The 16,610-nt window shown below is 39.6% G+C and overlaps 1 protein-coding gene and 2 pseudogenes across 2 annotated transcripts in view; 1 reads left to right on the top strand and 2 right to left on the bottom strand.

Moving 5' to 3' along the window:
• Positions 1-16,610, top strand: part of KCNG3 (potassium voltage-gated channel modifier subfamily G member 3) — a 70,034-nt gene that overhangs the window by 2,727 nt on the left and 50,697 nt on the right. The window lies entirely within an intron of this gene.
• LOC139436791 (DOMON domain-containing protein FRRS1L-like) lies at positions 910-5,153 on the bottom strand (annotated as a pseudogene).
• LOC139436790 (ubiquitin carboxyl-terminal hydrolase isozyme L3-like) lies at positions 5,318-10,833 on the bottom strand (annotated as a pseudogene).

Genomic DNA, 16,610 nt, shown 5'->3' with positions numbered 1-16,610 from the left:
AAATTCATTAGGAAAACATTTTATTTAGTGTATTCGGTTCTGCATTTTTTACTGTACAGATAAGAATTATTAATTTGATCCACCAAAAGTACAGTTAAGTTAATTTGTATACCTAAATACATAAGTGCCCTTGATTCTTTCAGAGGGTCCTCTGAAAATGAGTCACAAATGACTGGCCTTGAAATGATTCAGTTGTAATTGTACAATTCTAAGTTTAGTGAATGTCGGAACTACATTAAAAAAAGGAACAGGAGAGTTGAGTTATTGATGCGGATTTTTAAGGGGAATTGGCTAAAACAGTATATAAGGAGGGAGGGAGTTTTAGGAGAAGGGGAAGGCAGTCTAGAGATCATTAATGTCAAAGTATTTGGAAAGAAATGAGAGAGATGAATAGTAATTTTAGGGAAAGAAAGGAAGAGAAGAAGCCAAAAAGGGAAGAGAGATGGAAAAGAGGGAGAGAGCAAAAGAAGGGAGAGAAGAGGATAAGAGTAGCACTTAATTTGTGTGTATGTATTTTACGTATGTTTGTAATTATTCACGTCAAAACCGTTTCCTTAGCTACCCAGAGAACTTAGGCAAAAAGCATGGTTTGTTTTTTTTTCTTTTGGCTTAATGGCCCAATTTTAGATTCCACTCTTTTAAGTTTAGGTACGTGAAAACCAATACCTGTGATCCCAAACAGATAACTAAAGGATGGCTGAATGACTGAGCCTGCTGCATATTCTTGAGGGAGCTCCCCAAAGGCTTCCTTCAACAGAGAGGGCACCAAAGCTGGCACTTTGAGTAGCCTCTTAACTGGGTTCCTGGTGGTATGGTCTCTCAAACCCTGCCTGATTGAGGTTGCTGAAATTAGTCTTTCTAAAACGTCATTTTTGATCATTTGACCTTATTTGACATCTTTGAGGCTTTTTACAGTTTCACCTTTTCTTGACTTATCCCATCAGGATTTGCAAGCATCTTCTGAGTATCTGCTTTCTTCAGGTCACTGTTCGTGGTTTCAAATACTGCAACTTTCTTTTGGTAAAGGAAAGGTGTCAAGCTGGTGGTACAGGAATTAGAGGCACTACTGATTGCTGAGGCCTGAGTTGTTCTGGGTAGGCCTTCAGGGGGAGGGAGGATGGAAAACAAGCTATCATTGGAAGGTTGCGGAGGTTGTGCACTGCCCAGCACTGGCAGGGGCTGCCAACATGCACAACTATGTGTTTCCCCACCTCCTCCTGGAACAAAATAAGGAGAATTTTCCATGTAAGGGGAACAGCATGGGCATAGGCATAAAGTTAATATATTATATTTAGGGTGTGTGAGTACAGCGATGGAATGAGAGGTGGATAGAGAACAGATGGTGGAAGGCCTTGAATGCGAGGGAGAATCTTCATTTTGCAGGCAGTATGTTAGCCATTGGCGGGTTTGTGGAGTTTGGGGTGAGTGGGTTATGCATATAGAGTAGCAAATGTGAGATATGTACCATGAATTGGAGGCGGGGGAGACGAGGAACAGGTGGATGAGTTTGGAGCTCTTTACGGAGGGAGGGAATTAGAGCATGGGTTGCTTTGTGGTGGTGAGACTGGAGAAGAAACCTCTGGGAGGTATTAGGAAGAATCAGAATTAATCCAGGGCTCGGAAGGATGCAGGCATCAGGGACTGATTAAGAGGAGTCCCAGAAGCTAGGAGTACTCCCTGCCCCTTGCAGTCTTCATTCGCCCAGGCTGGCCTTGTGCACTTGTCCCTGAACCATTTGGGAATTTGTTACGATATAATCCCTTGCCGGTTAAAATTGGATCATCTGCCAAACCCAATTCAGATTTTATTTCTCTTCTGAAGCCTTTCCTGACTACCTCAGTAGATGTGATATTTCCTTCTGAACTTCTTGAGGGGTTGCTTATTTGTACCTACTTACTTGGCATTTATAACACCCTGCCTAAAAAAAACTCCTTAAACTAGATTAGAGGAAAAGTCCTAAAGGGCAGGTAAATTGTCTTATAGTCTTATTAACCCAGAGTCTCTTTTTTTTTTGTCTTTATTTTTTTAATGTTACATTAAAAAAATATTAGGCCCCCATATACCCCCCCACACACCCCTCACCCCACTCCTCCCATAACAACAACCTCCTCCATCATCATGGGACATTCATTGTACTTGGTGAATACATCTCTGAGCACTGCTGCACCACATGGTCATTGGTCCACATTATAGTTTACACTCTCCTCCAGTCCACCCAGTGGGCCATGGGAGGAGATACAATGTCCAGTAACTGTCCCTTCAGTACCACTCCAAGTCCTGAAAATGCCCCCACATCACATCTCTTCTTCCCACTCCCCACCCTCAGCAGCTTCCATGGCCACTTTCTCCATCTCAATGCTACATTTACTTCCATTACTAATCACAATAGTTCCAGAATAGAATATCAGCAAGTCCACTCTAATCCATACTCTATTCCTTCATTCTGTGGACCCTGGGATGGTTATGTCCACTCCACCTCTGTATTGAGAGGGTACTTAGATTCTACTTGGATGATGGATATAATTCTCCTGTTTGCAGTTGTAGGCACTCTTGGCAACCCAGAGTCTCTTTTAATAAAAAAAGATTGGTCAGGCATAATAAATATTTGTGTGTTTTTTTTAATTAGTAAATAAGATGATTTGTCTATTATAATGCATATTTAATCAAAATCAGTGTATTCTCACTTGGACAAAAGTATTAGCTGTAAACACAGGTGAAAGCCTTAGTTTACAAAATACAGTGGTAGAAATGTATTCTAATAGCTAAGAATTCCCATATTTTTAATCATTAACATAATTTTACAACTTCGAGAACACTTATATTCCATTTCTAATCTTCCAGACATCAATAAAAATGTTTTCTCTCAGTTGCTTACTCACTGAGAAGTTTCAAATAAATATGAACCATTTTCATGTCATCGTAATCTCCTCCATTCTCCCCATCAGCTCTATTATTGTCCAAAAGCCTTATGTTTTATAAACATTTGAATGTTCTTCTTACAAGGCTGACTGTGAACTAGTGACATCCCCTGAAGTTCTCTCTAGGAATACGCATACTAATTCTCTTGTGCTAGGGAGGAAGAGTGAAGGTATTTTGGAGACATGTTATGCCTTGGTATGTGTTATTTGGGCCAAATGGCCCAGGCCTCCTGATGGGTAGGTCATAAAAGGCAGCCTTTCTGGGTCTCAAATCCCATTCAGGAAAACAGCAATAATAATTTCCATCGAACTAACTCAGAGATGTTGAGAAGCTCAAATGAGAAAACATATTTGAAAGTGTTTTGAAAAGTTTCAAGTATTTTCCAGGTGTATGGGGTCATTATTAAACACTCTTCTTTGATGCTCTTTCTTCTGAAGAGACGAAATCATGAGTTGTTCTTTAAAAAACAAACATATAAGCTAAAATTATACAGAATTTTCTTTAAAAATGTGTTTATACTAGAATCTTTCCAATCTATTTAATCTGTTGGCTTTGCACCTGTGTTTAAGGGGGTTTCCGATCAGTAAGTTGAAGGTCAGAGCAACAATAAGAAGCAAACAGAACATAGAGAAGAAGGTCAGATAGGCAGCTGATGGCATACAAATATGTTTATTCTTATAAGTACTGACAATACTCTTTGCAGCTGATGGCCATTCTACATCGTGCCCACTGATAGAGCCCTGAATGGCTGGACCCCAAGCAAACAGATAATACCAAGTCCAGTGCCAATAGCAATTGTTTCATCGTTAAAAACATTCACAGGGCATTTCAGTCTGCAGTTGATATGATCGTTCTCAAAGACTTCCTTCACCTCTAGCAAGATTTCTCTAAATCTCCATAGCTCACTGGCCTATATTATAGAAGAGCTGTAGGCAGACACTGCCATTGTCATCGTGGACACAATACATGATGTCATCACCATCCATTATCTTGTGAAGAGAATCTAACTCCTACCCAGCCATCTGGTGTCTGCACTCAGCTCAAATTCCACATTAGCCCCTATTATCCGGTGGCTAAGGAAGTAGTCATGGGCCTCTGCCTTCCAGCCTGGTTTGCCATTTCTAAAGCATCCCTTAGTCTTTCCATGGTCATCCACTCTGATATTTGCAACTGGATCCAAAGGAGGAGCAGGAGGGACAGGGCAGACCTCCTTGGAGAGGCAGTAAGGTGGTAGAACTCCGTGGGGAAGGTGTGTGCGGTGGGGGCACGGTACTACCTCTTAGGCACCTGTGCCCCCAGGCCAGTGCCTTGGTCAGGGCTGGTGGTGCAGGTGGAGGGCACAGGGCCTGTCTAAATATTTCTCTTTAATATTACCTTTCAACATTTAACTTTCCAGGAATACTTCTGTCGCATAGATTGAAGAGCTGTTTGGGGTAAGGCTGTGATGTTCAGGCACTGGAATTCTTTGTTTATGAGGATAGGTTCTTAGGCTAGGCTTGGAAGAGTCTGTTAAGTCAAGGGACCATTATTTATCAAGCACTTATTGTGCAAAAGGAATTCTGGTAAGAATGTGGTTCCTTTTCATTCACTACTGAAATTTTAGAATAGCATACTTAATTGTGGAAGAAACCTTGAGAGGCATTCCAAATCAGTGATTTTTACAACTTTTTGAGTATAAAGATGTTCTTTTTAAGTTGATTTGCTTTAATGGTTAATAATCAAATAATGGTCTAAAATACAAAATCTATGAACGTTAACCTTTCTCCATTTCCTAATCACCCGGTTCTTCTCCAGGATGTAACCACAGTTACTATTATTTTTAATTAATTAATTTTAAACTGTGGGAAAATATATACTAGTATTTTGTGTATCATTTCAGAGACATCCTATGCATTTATTTATTTATTTTTACTTATTTTTTCTATGCATTTATAAGCATATCCAGATAGTTACAAAAACAAAACTAGAACAATGCAGTGCACACTGCCCTGAAAGTTGATTTTTTCTTTTTTGACTAACCAACATGTTACAGAGATGGTTCTATATAGAATCTATATAGAGCTGCCCAGTTTTTTTTAAATACAGCTGCATTTTATTCCGTTGTATGGCTGTCATATTATTAGACCTTTAAGTTTGTTTTTTTAACAGTTTTATTCACATACCGTACAAACCATCCAAAGTAGATTGGTTTTTGTCTGTAGCAAGGGCTGTAGTGAAGATCCTTTTACATACATTATTTCGCTTTTATGCAATTATATCCTTGGAAGTTAAATTGAGTCAAAGGGCTTATGCACTTTCATTTTTTTTTCAGTCAAAGTTTAATTTAAATAAATCTTAAGCAGGCAAGTTAATGAAAATATTTTTAAAAGTTTGAGGGTCTATGAGAGCAGAAATTTAATTATTGCTGCAAACAGGTTTTGGTGTTTCCATTATTGACAGAATATGCTGCAGAAAGAGCAACCACATTAAATCTTAAATTCCTCAGGGTCATGGTCCATAAACTTCTTACAAACTTCTACTGCATCCTCTAATAAAATTTCATCATTAGTTTTCCCATGGTTAAATGTAAATGGGGAAGCGGACGTGGCTCAGCTGATAAGAGCATCTGCCTATCATATGGGAGGTCCAGGGTTCGATACCCAGGGCCTCCTGACCCTTGTGGTGAGCTGGTCCACACGCGGAGCTGCCATGCGCAAGGAGTGCAGTGCCACACAGGGGTGCCCCCGCGTGGGGGTGCCCTATGCACAAGGAGTGCGCCCTGCAAGGAGAGCCGCCCATGTGAACAAAAAAAGCACAGCCTGCCTAGGAGTGGTGCTGCACACACAGAGAGTCGATGCAGCAAGATGACGCAACAAAAAAGAGACGCAGTTTCCCAATGCCACGTAGGGTGCAAGCGGACACAGAACACACAGCAAGTAGACACAGAGAGCAGACGAGGAGGGGAGGAGGGGGAGAGAAGGAGAGAGAAATAAATAAAATAAATCTTAAAAAAAAAGTAAATGGTTTCCATCCATCTAATTCATGGAGATGCCCATCACATGAACTAATACAGTAACATGAAGATCTACCTTTTCATTTATCCTTGGCATCTCGTGTGACCTTCATGTGCTCTGGACTCATGAGTAACTAGAACAGAGCATAGTTCTCCTTGTACTCTCTCCTCAGGGCTAACTGACACATACTCGTCCAGGAATTTTTTCCAGGTTGATCCCAATTCAAAGCACATCTTGTCTTTATTGTTAGCAATAGCATGGATCAGTCCAGTTGTTCCACAGGCACAGCTGAATGTTCGCTTCATGAAATGTGCTGATGGTATAACATGTTGTCTCTGAGAGTTTATTTTTACCTCCTGTTCTGGATACTTGATACTTTTCTGTAATAGGAAAGAGAAGTAAACTGGTCTTGGTATCATTCTAAAGAGTTTGGATCCATTCCATATATATCAGCCAATTGCCAGTTAAGTTGTAGACCCAATTGTTTGAGAAACTGGTTGATGACCACAGGATTGGCCTCCAGTGCCAACCGTCCATGGCTGCTCTGTCCAGTCCATCGTCGGCACTTCTGGTTTTCATTGATAATTTCAAGTTGCTCTCCAAAAAGATTTTGTTCCAAATCAGACTCCCACTCTACCAAGTTGAAAGGTGAAAAGTGCTATCTAGTAATTTTAATTTGCATTTGTCTTCTTTTGCGTAAGATTGTGCATCTTCACAAATATTAAGGAGTCATTTATACTAGCTTTTTTGTGAACTACTTATATCTTTTGCTTGTTGTATCAATGTGTTTCTTACATTTTTATTAAACCTCACATTTGAAGGTTTTAAAAAAAATTAAGAAATTAGCCCTTTATTTATGTTAAAAGTTACACCTATTTTGTCCTCTAATTTATAACCTCATTAAAAAAAATCATAGTTGCCCAGAGGATAGTAGCTCTGCTTTGGTATCTATTCATTGAGAAAAATACAAAATGATTAAAAAATAATGGTGAATCTTAGTCATTCATCCACTATTTAGTGAACATCTATGACTGTGTCAGCCCCTCGCCAAGCAAGCACTGTGGGTTGGAGGTAAATGAGACAGGGTTTCTGCTGTCACGGAGGCTGCAGCTAGTGGTGGTGGGGAGTATTGAAGAAGTGAGCAAATCCATAAGGATTTCAGATAGTGAAAGAAAATAATACAGGGTGAAGGGATGGAAGATAGCAGGCTGGGGGTGTAGGGCTGCTCCTTTGGACAGAGTGTGAGGACATGTAATGGATTGAGACCTGATGATGAGAAAGAGACAGCCTTGGGGACAGGGAGGAAAGAGGCCTTAACATGGGATTGAGTTTCACTTGTCTGTAGGACCGAAGGAAGGCCTTTGTGGGTTGTGTTTGGTCCAAGGGTGGAAAATAGTATATAAGGTTTGAGGGGAGGCAGGGTCCAGTCAGTCAGGGCCATATGGGAAGGAGTTTGGACTTTATTCCAAATGTGACGCACAGCCTTTGGAAGATTTTAAGCAGAGGAAAGAAATGACCTCATATGTTTTAAAAACATCACTGCCAGGTGGGTAGAGAATGGAGGAGGTGTGATGGTTAACTTCACATGTCAACTTGGCAAGGTTATGGTATCTGGTTGTTTGATCCAGCGTTGGTCTTCTTGTTCCTTTGAGGGTATTTCGAAGGTGGGATTTGCATCTATCACCAGTTGGTTGAATATGATCAAAAAAGGAGATTGCCCTTGGCAATGTGGGGATCTACTTATCCTATTAGTTGGAGGTATTAAAAGTCAGAACTGAGGATTTCAGGGGTCAAAAGAGGAATTTAGACTCAATTTCAGCATTGGCCTCTTGCCAGAATTTCCAGCCAGCCAACTTCCCTGGGAAAATTTGAAACTAAGGTTACCTTTTTTGAGTTTCCAGCTTGCAGCCTGCCCTATGGAGTTTGGATTTGCCAGCCTTCCATGGTCGTGTGATTCAATTCCTTATTTATTTATGTACATACATACATATATATTTACTGTTGGTTCTGTATCTCTGGAGAACCTTAACTAATGCTGCAAGGGGTAACAGCTGATGAAGCCGTGAGATGTGGCAAGTGAGAGCACGTGGACTTGATCTGGGGGTAGCAGTGGAGAAGGTGAGAAGGGATAGGATTTGGGTAGATTAGATGCTTTCTTGAAAAAATGATTTATTTATTTATTTATTTATCCCCCCACCCCCATCCCCAGTTGTCTGCTCTCTGTGTCCATTCACTGTGTGCTCTTCTGTGACCGCGTCTATCCTTATCAGCGGCACTGGGAATCCGTGTTTCTTTTTGTTGCATCATCTTGCTATGTCAGTTCTCCCTGTGTGCGGTGCCATTCTTGGGCAGGCTGCGCTTTCTTTCACGCTGGGCGGCTCTCCTTACGGGGTGCACTCCTTGCACGTGGGGCTCCCCTACGCGGGGGACACCCCTGCGTGGCATGACACTCCTTGCGCGCATCAGCACTGCGCATGGGCCAGCTCCACACGGGTCAAGGAGGCCTGGGGTTTGAACCGCAGACCTCCCATGTGGTAGGCGGACGCCCTATCCATTGGACCAAGTCCACTTCCCTAGATGCATTTTTATTATGTTGTTATCAGTAGTACTACAAAAATTTCTAGTAACTGATCTTAGAATTGTGATATTCTTAATGTTTTATCTGATTGATAAAACTATGGATTTTTCAGGCAGTTTGCCTTCCAGTGACATCTGAGTATTATTCTGACTCTGCCAAGGAGATTAATGTTCCTTTTGGTATTTTAACATATAGACATAGTCATCATTTAAAATTACTGAGTATTGCTGCCTATTTCATAAAAAGATGCTCTTTACTGGTTGTCATTGAGGAATTTCAACTTTGGAAAGATAGCGCAGATCTGAAACAGTTGTCCCTTTTTCTTTTTTGGTTCCTTTTGCCTTTGGACTCCTATCCCCTGTGGATCTCAGCAGACTTGTTCTCTTTTGAGTTTTACATTTTTTTAACATTCATAGTCTTGCTGTAATTTTAATCTGTTCTTTAGAAATTGTTTCTAAAACTTGTTTCACGTTGTGATTTTGATCTGTAATCTGTATTGCCCTATGATGTGGTGTTGAGAATTGGGAGAGATTTTAGAATGTTTAAATTTCTTGTAGTGCTATTTTAAGCCTAAGTTAAATTAAATAATCAAAATGAAACACTAGATGGGAAGCAGACATGACTCAACTGGTAGAGCATCGTCTACCATATGAAGGGTCCAGGGTTCGATCCCCAGGGCCTTCTGACCTGTGTGGTAATCTGGCCCATGTGCAGTGTTGCCATGCGCAAGGAATGCCTTGCCACACAGGGGCTCCCCTGTGTAGGGTTACCCCACGCGCAAGGAGTGTGCCCCTCAAGGAGAGCCACCTGTGTGAAAAAAGTGCAGCCCACCCAGGAATGGCTCCGCACACCTGGAGAGCTGATGCAGCAAGATGACCCATCAAAAAAGAGACGCAGTTTCCCAGTGCCGCCGGATAATGCAAGCGGATGCAGAAGAACACACAGCGAATGGTCACAGAGAGCAGACAATGGGGCGAAAAGGGAGAGAAATAAATAAATAAAATAAATCTTTAAAAAGAAAAGATTGAAATTTTTAAATATTAAAAAATACACTAGATGATGGGAATTTAAAAATCAATTGCATCGTTTCTATTGCTTTTTAGGACTATGTTATATAAATCAAATAGGCTTTCAAATACTTTGAAAGTAAAAAGCAGTGTTTGAAACTGAAGATGAAAGTCTCAGTGCTCTTACTCTGCAGATAAGTTAACTATTTTCAGAAGTTGGTAATTAATAGATCTCTGATAGGATTGACCATAACCTGGAGCCTCAGGTAAATTCTTTTCTTTCACAGTGAACTGTTTCTTTTAATATGTATACAGAATTTTTCCATCTGCTGCCAATTTTAGAATTCAGTAGAAACTTCTCTTTTTTTAACTTACTATTTTGAAATAATTTCAAACTAGTTACAGGAAAGTTGCAAAAACAATACAAAAACAATATATAGAACTCCAACGTGCTCCCCACTCAGAAATCCAGATTTGCCAACAATTAGCATTTTGGCCACATTTGCTGCATCATTCTGTCTGTGTCTGTATAGTTATCTGTCTCTTCTCTAAACATTTGAGAATGATTGCCTACATCATGCTCCTCTAACACTGAACATGTCTATGTACATTTCCTGAGAAAAAGGACACTCATTTATGTAACCAACTTAAGTGCTATCAGGTTCAAGAAATTTAACATTGATATAATACAAAGAGTCCATATTCCAATTTTTAAAATTGTCCCAATAATGGCCTTATTGGCATTTTCTTCTCCATTGTTAAAGCCAGCCCAGGATCTCATATTGCATATAATTGTAATTATCTCTTTAGTCTCTTTTTCTTAATTTAATATATATACAACAAAAATTTTCCCATCTCAGCCGCTCCCAAGCATACAATTCAATGAGATAAATCAAATTCACCAAGTTGTCCTACCCTCACTTCCTTTTTTTTTTCAGATTTATTTTATTTATTTATTTCTCCCCACCCCCTTGTTTGCACTTGCTGTGCCTGTTCGTCTTCCTTGTTTCTTTAGGAGGAACCAGGAATCAAACCCAGGACCTCTGATGTAGGAGGGGGGCGCCTAATTGCTTGAGCCTCTTCTGCTCCCTGCTTTGCTGTGTTACTCATGTTTTTGTTCTTGTGTCTCTTGTTACATCATCTTTTTGCATCAGCTCACCACACCTGCCCGTTGCGCCAGCTTGCTGTCTTATTTAGGAGGCACCAGGAACTGTGGTAGGCAGAAACCCGATAGCTTGAGCCACATGCACTTCCCCCTCACTTCCTTTACCCAGATTTTTCCTTCACCCCAAGTAGAAATCGTCTATCCTTTTTGCATTAACTCACCATTCTTCATGTAACCTATACTCTACTTTTTTGTCTCTGAATTTGCATATTGCAGGTATTTCGTGTGAGTGCAATCATACAATATCTGCCCTTGTGCACTCGACTTATTTCATTCAGCATAATGTCTTCAAGGTTCATCCATGTTGTATCAAAAAACTATATTCCTTTTTTACAGCTGAATAAAATTCCATTGCATGTATATACCGCCTTTTGTTTATCACTTTGGTTACATCCATCTTTTGGCTTATTGTGAATAAGGCTGCTATGAACTTTGGTGCACAAATATCTGTTCAAGTCCCTGCTTTTAGTTCTTTTGGGTACATACCAAGAAGTGGGATTACCGTGTCCTATGGTAGTTCTATGTTGAACTTTCTGAGGAACCACCAAACTCTTTCCTACAGTGTCTGTACCAGTTTACTTCCCCACCAACAATGAATGATGTTTCTCTTTCTCCACATCCTCATCAGTCCTTGTTATTTATTTATTAATTTATTTATTTTTTAATAATAGCTTTCTGGTAGGTGAGGTTGCATCTTGTTGTGGCAGTGGAAACTTTTCTTTCGTTAATGCTTTTTCTCTTAACTTTTTTTCCTCCCTTTTGGTAAATAAGTTGTTTTCAACATTATTTTTTTTTTTCAAATTAAAATTTTGCTCATTGGTGGATACAAGCCATTACACATTTTGTCAAGTGTAAACCATAATGTAAACTACAGACCATGGTTAGTAGCAATGCTTCAATATTTGTTCATCAGTTGTAACAAATGTACCACACTCATGTAAGATGTTACCAATAGGGGAAATAAGTGAGAGGGGAGTGAATTGGGTATGTGGGAATCCCCTATATTTTTTATGTAACTTTTTTGTAATCTAAAACTTCTTTAAAAATAAATTAAAAATTTTTTTTTGCTCATTGGAAAAAGAGACTGTTCTAAGTATCATGAAGAGTAGAGTGAATGTTCCCCCTCTCCTCAGTCCCACCTCCCAGTTTTTGGGTATCTTCCCAGAAATTTTGTATGCATGAATAAACATACACATTTATGCACATATACATGTATGTAGGTAAATATGTATTATAAATAGATTCTTTTTCAAATAATAACGGATCATTCTATAATCTTGTTAAGCAATCTGCTTTTTTTCACTTACCAATACATCTTGGAACTCTTTCTATATCAGGCCATGTAAATATTCCTCATTCTTTTTAATATCTGTATACTATTCATTATATGGATGGGCAGTGATTCATTTAACAAGTGTCTATCCTATAGATAATAGTTATGGATGTATAGTCAATTTTATTGAATACAGTAATTGCTAGGTACTTAAGTTTTGACATGTAATTTGTCATCTAACTCTCCTAACAATCTTTATGAAGTAGTTCTGTTACCCTCCCCATTTTATGACAGATTCAGAAGGTTAATATATCCAGACTCACGAACGGATAAATGGTAGCCTAACCTGGGAGCCGATCCCCACTCTGCTCTGCTAAGTGTTGATTGGTTTGACTCTAGTTTTTCAATAATGCTTACAACGGTACAAAGCACAACCTTTCTATCTCTGCAAGTTGGTGTGAATGTGTATTGGTAGAATGTGTGATAGTCTCCAAAGTGGAAAACTAGCTGAGTCAAAAGGAGTGTGCTTTTAAAGCCTTTTGATAGCTATTGCCAAATTTCCTTGAAAAACATAGATGAGACATCAGCAATATTCTTTATTAATAATAACTATCATAATAATGAATGGAGTACTAATATTAATAATGTGTTTTAGTAGTAAACATTTGGAAACTATTGATTCTTTAAAAAAATATAATAGCTTTATGGAGACATACTTTCCATACCCTAGAATTCACCTTCAAAATGTACAATCGAGTGACTTTTAGTATACTCACAGAGTTGTGCACTCCTAACAATCCACACTATTCTTTTTGTTTTTTAAAATTTTATTGTGGTAGCATGTATTCAACAGAGCATTCCACATTTTATCCATTTTCAAGTATATCATTCAGTGGTGTTAATTGCATTGCCAATGTTGTGCTACCATCACCACCATCCATTACCAAGACTTTCCCATCACCCTAAACCATACCATTTCAAGCATGATATGTTTTGGTGGTACAGTGATAGAAAGCTGGAGCCCATGATTAGCTAAGAAAGGGCCCCTGGCACCACATTTTGGTTAATCACATGAATCTGGCATAGCGAGAGGCAAAGCATTGTGTCTGAATTAGTTCTGAACTAGTGGGTTCTATTAGAGTGTTTGGTTTAGTTCTGTATATTTAAATGATCCTACTAGCCTGTGAGTAGCTGCTCAGTTGAAATGTTGACTGTACTGGTGAAGGGACATATATAATTCAGGCTGTCATCAGTCTTCAGATTCAGGCAAAAAATTTCAAAAGGAAAAGGCTGTGGCGAAAGGAACCCAGGCTTTGGAGTCAGGGGTCTTGAAGTGACCCTGAACAGTTAACTGACTGCCCCATATTGGGCCTGTGCCCTCATCAGTTAGCTGGGGAATACCCCACAAAAGATTCAAATGAGAGAATAAAGCCAAAACCCTCCGGTGGAAGGTAAACTTCCTTGGCTTTTTATCATCCCCCCTCTTGGGCCCCTTGTCACTGTCTTTTCTTGCCGTTGCTTGTGAGTGTTTCTTAGTCCCCTTAGTCTAGATGTTCTCTGAGGGCAGAGACTGCTTCCCATATAACAGGTGTTGACCAGCGCTCTGAAGAACGGAAGCGGATGAGGGAGTCACAGGGCGTGTGGTTGTACACTGAGGTCAGGGGAGGCTGCTCTGAGGAGGCGGAGCCTGCGCTTGGCTGAAGGATTCAGGAGGCAGCTGTGAGCTCTGGGGCCAGACCCTTCCCGGCACAGGGAGCACAGGGAGTGCAAAACCCTGAGGGGGTGGAGTGCTTGGGCTGTGGGGCTGTGGGAGGAACAGCGAGGGAGCAGAGTGAGGGGAGGGTGGCAGGAGATTGGGGTGAAGGTGGGGGGTGGTGTATATATCATCTCGGGCCTTATACGTGCATTAAGTAAAAGAATTTTTAAAAATATTTTATTTTTTTAATTGAAGTATATCATTCATGCATGAATATGCATAAACAATAAGTGTATAGTAAAGATTGTGAACTTATAAAATAAACATGTATAGCATCATATTGGGGGCTCATACATCACCTCTTCACCGTTGCTTGTTGTGAAACATTTATTACAAACTATGCAAAAGCATTGTCAAAATACTACTACTTAGTCTTTAAAAAAAAGATAAAATTTAAAAATGTAAAAATATATGTATATCACTACTAACTATAGTCCTTATTTTACATTTGGTGTATTTCCCCCTCACACACCCTATTTTTTAAGAATATTTTTTATTACAGAGGTTGTGAACTTACGAAACAGTTGTATACACGTATAGAAATCCCATACAACACCCCTTCACCAACACATCACACTGTGGTGGAACATTCATTACAGGTTATGAGATAATATCATTAGATTATTACCACTAACCATGGTCCATAGCCTGCACTGGCGCACTTTTTCCACATTTCACCATAACCAACACAGTGTATCTTTGACATAGATATATAAATATTATAGTATTGTTGTTAACCACAGTCTGTAGGTCACACCAATTGTATTTTTCCCATGCTTCTCCACATTCCCACCACCCTGCATTAGTGTTGTGCATCTGCTCTAGCTCACAGAAGGACACTCTTGCATTTGTACCATCAACCATAATTCTCATCCATCTCTGGGTTAAAAGGATTTATTTTTATATCTTCTTTTAAGAAAATGATAAAGACTTTGGATTTTCATCTGATTGTGGGTTTTGTGCAGAAGACATCATTTGACTTAATTTTAAAGGGCTCCCTCTGGCCACAGTGTGTAGTGGGCAGGGTAGAGCCCTGGAGACCAGTTTGCTGCACCGTCAGAAATGCTGATTCCTGTGCAATCACAAAAGCCTGTGTGATCCGCTTTAATGTCAGCACTTAGGACTGCTGTGAATCCTGGGTGCCGGGCAGCCGAAGGCCATGTTGATCCAACCTCTGAGCCACGGTTTTCTTTTTCATTTTCTGGGTAGAGACAGTGTTGCAATCGGCACAGTTTGTCTCTGACATCGTTGTATAACAAGGGTCTGTACTGGTCCTTCACGTCCTCAGCTGCAGGGTGGTGGTTGGTGGTCAGGAGAAGGGTCAGCAAGCTGGGCTATGGCCAGTGTTTTTCAGCCTTTGAGCTAAGCAAGGTTTTTACACTTTCAGATGGTTAAAAAAAAGTCAAAAGAAGAATAATATTTTGTGATATGTGAAAATTATATGATACTCAAAGGTCAGTGCCCATAAATAAAGTTTTACTGGAGCACAGTCATGCTGATTCCTTTACTAGCTTTCCCCCTCTAGTATGGTGGAGAATGGATAATTCTGACAAAGAGACTGCATGGACCACAAAGTCGAAAATATTGGCCATCTGGCCCTTTACAGAAAAAGATAGCCAAGCCTTGGTCTAGAGCAAGGTGTTCAGGCATCCAGCCCTGGGCTCACACCTAACTCCACCACTTTCCAACTTTGTGACCTCAGGCACTTCCTTCTCTAAGCCTGAGTTTCCTTGTCTTTCAAATAGGGATCACGGTAGTACCTGCACTGTTGGGTGGCTGTGAGAATCCATTATTGATTAATTTTCAAATTTTTATTTTGAAATAATTTTAATCCTAAAAGGGCACTGGCAAAAATAATACAAACCCCATACAGAGAATTCCAACATACCCTCAACATAGGCCCCCCCAGATACCCAGATCCACAAATCTTAACATTTTGCCACATTTCCTGTATTATTCTATAAATCTATCTGTCCTGTTTATCTGTTTTCCGAACATTTGACAGTAGATGGCACACATCATAATCCTTGAACACATACTTCCATTTACAATTCCTACAAACAAGGATATTCACTTGTTAAGTGTGATTATCAAATTTAAGAAATCTAACATTGACATAAATCTTACAACCTATATTCCAACTTTTTTGTATGTCCCAATAATGTTCTTTTGAGCCATCTTTCCTCCCTTACTATATCCCATCCAGGATCATGTACTACATCTAAATGTCATTATCTTAGTTACTCTTTTTTTTTTATTTTTATTTAATTGTGGAAACATGTACAACATAAACTTTCCCATCTTAGCCACTTCCACCCATTAGTGATTCTTGCCTTCTACCCAGCCTGATGCCAAATGGCTGCCATGGGTGATGACAGAGGCCTACCCTGACTCACAGGCAGTTCTCTTTTTTCAAAGTACTTTTCACAATCAGAACGCCTTAGTTGATGATAGTAGTTCTGGTAGGGCAAGGGCTTTGAGTTTACTTGTATTTATGGTTGGTGTAGGAAATCAAGTATTTATAAGTTAGGGTCTATCTGTATGAATTTCAGATATGCCTAACATCAATTTATAATACTCTTCTACGGCAGTATTCATGCCTGAATTCTCCCTTGTAGAACACTGAGATTCTCTCCTTCAAGCTGATTGTGAGCTGGCAAGGTACTTGTTTCCAGTGAATAGTTAGTTTTTTATATCTGTGTTAGAGAAAGCAACTGTAATTCAGCCATGATTTACCCTGAATTGGTAAATGTGGGAGGTGGGTGTGAAGGGGATGGGTGATCAAAGTAGGGGTTCAAGAGATAGGTTCTGTTAAATTAGGGACTAATATTTTAGTAATGGTTCTCAAGTTTATTATTCTATATGAAATAAAATATGAAGTATATTTAAGATGGGAGTGCATTTGTATTTATTTGTATT

Source organism: Dasypus novemcinctus, chromosome 17, assembly GCF_030445035.2.
Source record: "Dasypus novemcinctus isolate mDasNov1 chromosome 17, mDasNov1.1.hap2, whole genome shotgun sequence".
Lineage (NCBI taxonomy): Eukaryota > Metazoa > Chordata > Mammalia > Cingulata > Dasypodidae > Dasypus > Dasypus novemcinctus.
The sequence above is the reverse complement of the archived record's forward strand: the minus strand, read 5'-3'. Positions and strand labels throughout refer to the sequence as shown.